Source organism: Triticum dicoccoides, chromosome 7B, assembly GCF_002162155.2.
Source record: "Triticum dicoccoides isolate Atlit2015 ecotype Zavitan chromosome 7B, WEW_v2.0, whole genome shotgun sequence".
Classification (NCBI taxonomy): Eukaryota; Viridiplantae; Streptophyta; class Magnoliopsida; order Poales; family Poaceae; genus Triticum; species Triticum dicoccoides.
Window position 1 is genome coordinate 354053622 of NC_041393.1, and position 3386 is coordinate 354057007.

Here is a 3386-nt window from a genome sequence, read left to right on the forward strand (position 1 = left end):
CGGCCCGATCTGCCTCCTCCCCCTTCCTGGGCTAGGCCCGTGGTTATCCGCCCTCTATTCCCCGCCCGGGCGTCATTTAGTTCCATTGCGCTCATGTTTTTTTTCTGAAATCTGCCGTCCCCGGATCAGCTAACATTATCATGCCATGTTAAACGCATCATATCTCTGCGTCTGTAGCTCCGTTTTGTGCGTGTAATATGTCAAATTGTTCGTCTCAACAAGTACTTCATTTCATTCCATTGCATCATGTTTATTTGAGTTCATCTTGATGCCTGAATCATTGTTGAAAGAGTGCTTCATGATGTTAATCTGCTGAAACTGTTATAACTAGCTCTTTTGTCATTTTTGCCATGATTGATGTGTGCATCCTATGAGGTTGATGTCTACATGTGTTTTGATCTATGCCATGTCTTCTTTACAGAGGTGTATGCCATGTATTTTTGTGATCAATGTGGTGACTAGCAAAAGCATGTAAACTAGGCTTCGTGATGTTGCTGATTTTAGTCCCTGTTCTGCTGTTATTTTCATGCCATGTAAACATGATGCTACAGAGAGATCCATGCTTATTTTGAGATACTTCAGTAAGGGTGCTTTGAACATTAGGTTATTGTCTATCCATTCATGCCCCTGGTTGCAATTATTGAGTAGTCTAGCATGTCATTTTCGTGCTCTACGTTTGCTACAAAATGTTTCCTGGCAGATTGTTTACATGTTATTCAATTTTGCCAAGGTTGTTGTAGTTGATCCTTGCATGCTATGAACTTGTTCTTGACTTGGTTTGTTTCACAAACATGTCTTCTTTCTGATGCTATGCTTATCTTGTCATGCAATACCTTGTGGTGAGTGAATCGAGCTTGTTAAGTAGGGTACTTGCTGTTACTGTTTTGCTAGGCTGAATCTGTTATTTCGCGATGCTATGTAAACCTGCTGCTATAAGTCATTCTATGCATAATTTGGAGATGCTCACTAAATATGTTTTGTTCTACAATTCATGCTCTATCCATCCATGCCCCTGGTTGCAATTATAGCTTGTTGTAGCTTGTTCATATCTTGCTCCAAAGTTGCTAAATAATGTTGCTGTCAGCCTGTTAACATTAAGTTCAATTGTTGCCATGATTGTTGCTAGTGTTCCATGCACCCTATGACCTTGCTATTGCCATGCTTAGCTTCATAAACATGTCTTCTTACTGTTGGGTGCCTTGCCATGCCATGTATTGCTATGTGGTGAGTGGTACAAGCTCACCAACATGCCTTCATAATTCTGTTCCTGCCATGTATGAATTTGTAATATAACTTGCTATGTTTACATGGGTGCCATCATTTCTTCTGATCCTTTTTGGCTCATGGTCAGTAAGGGACTTTTGTTCTATGCAATTAGTAGATTCATGACATGCCTTTTTTTGCCATGATAAGTTCCTGTAACATGTTGTTTGATAGCTCTAAACATTGCAACCTGATGTTATTTTCTGCAAAGTCTGAATTGTTATTATTTGCAATCTTGCCATGTGTGTTTGAGCATGTTCTAGTGATTTCTGGAGATAGCTCAGTGTTCATGTTTTGTTATGCTTTACCTGTACATCATGCCCATGCCTTTTGTTTTCTTGTTGTGGTACTGTAGCATGTTGTTTTGGTGCTTGCAATATGCCTAGTTGATGTTTTGGACAGCTTGTCCTTTAAACTTGTAGAGTGCATGTGTTGCACCATTGCTCCGTTTTGAGTGTGCTCTATATGAAACTTGCTTAGAATTGCATGTAGCTTCATATTATCATGTTGCATCCTTGTTTTGAGGTGTTTGCTTGATGTTTGTATGCATTTTGCATCAATGCCATGTCTAACTTGTTTTGCTCATATCTTCTAGGTCGTAGCTCCGAACTAAATGAACTTTATATGTAACTTGACTAGAATCTCGTGTAGATCATCTTGGTGCATCTTAACTTTCTGTTTAACAACTTGAACATAAGGCTTATTCAGATCTGGACCAACTTCGAAATTTGCATATGAGGACTTACCGGAATTGTTATATGTTGTTCCCGGCCTCATTTAAACTTGCCTTGATGTGTTGCTCTTGTTTGCATCATCTCTTGCCATGAGTAGCTTCATGTACTCTTGTCTTGCATCATGCTTGTTGTGCATCATGTCATGTTCATGTGTGGTGTGTTTACCTTGTTGTGTGCTTCTTTTTGATAGTTCCTGTTTCGTTGCGATCGTGAGGATTCGTTTGTCTACGCTTGGTTCGGCTTCATCCGTTCGTCTTCTTCATGGACTCGTTCTTCTTCCTAGCGGGATTTCAGGAAAGATGACCGCTACCCTGGATCTCACTACTATCATTGTTATGCTAGTTGCTTCGTTCTATAGCTTTGCGGCGCTACCTATCACATGTTTATCAAGCCTCCCATATTGCCATGACCCTCTAACCTTTGACACCTTTCCTATGCAAACCGTTGTTTGGCTATGTTACCGCTTTGCTCAGCCCTCTTATAGCGTTGCTAGTTGCAGGTGAAGTTTGAAGATTGCTCCATGGTGGACAGGATTATGTTGGGATATCACAATATCTCTTATATTATTATTAATGCATCTATATACATGGTAAAGGGTGGAAGACTCGGCCTTATGCCTGGTGTTTTGTTCCACTCTTGTCGCCCTAGTTTCCGTCATACCAATGTTATGTTCTCGGATTTTGCGTTCCTTACGCGGTCGGGTGATTTATGGGACCCCCTTGACAGTTCGCTTTGAATAAAACTCCTCCAGCGAGGCCCAACATTGGTTTTACCATTTGCCTCACCTAGCCTTTTTTCCCTTGGGAGTCACGCTCTCGAGGGTCATCTTTATTTTACCCCCCCGGGCCAGTGCTTGTCTAAGTGTTGGTCCAAACCGAGCGATGTCCGGCGCCCCCTGGGCAATCAGGGTCTATGCCAACCCGACGTCTTGCTCATCCGGTGTGCCCTGAGAACGAGATATGTGCAGCTCCTATCGGGATTTGTCGGCACAGCGGGAGGCTTTGCTGGTCTTGTTTTACCATTGTCGAAATGTCTTGTAAACCGGGATTCCGAGTTTGATCGGGTCTTCCTGGGAGAAGGTATATCCTTCGTTGATCGCGAGAGCTTATCATGGGCTAAGTTGGGACACCCCTACAGGGTATAATCTTTTGAAAGCCGTGCCTGTGGTTATAGGCAGATGGGAATTTGTTAATGTCCGGTTGTAGATAACTTGACACCAGATCCAAATTAAAACGCATCAACCGCGTGTGTAGCCGTGATGGTCTCTTTTCGGCGGAGTCCGGGAAGTGAACACCGTTTCTGGGTTATGTTTGACGTAAGTAGGAGTTCAGGATCACTTCTTGATCATTACTAGTTGACGACCGTTCCGTTTGCTCTCTTCTCGCTCTT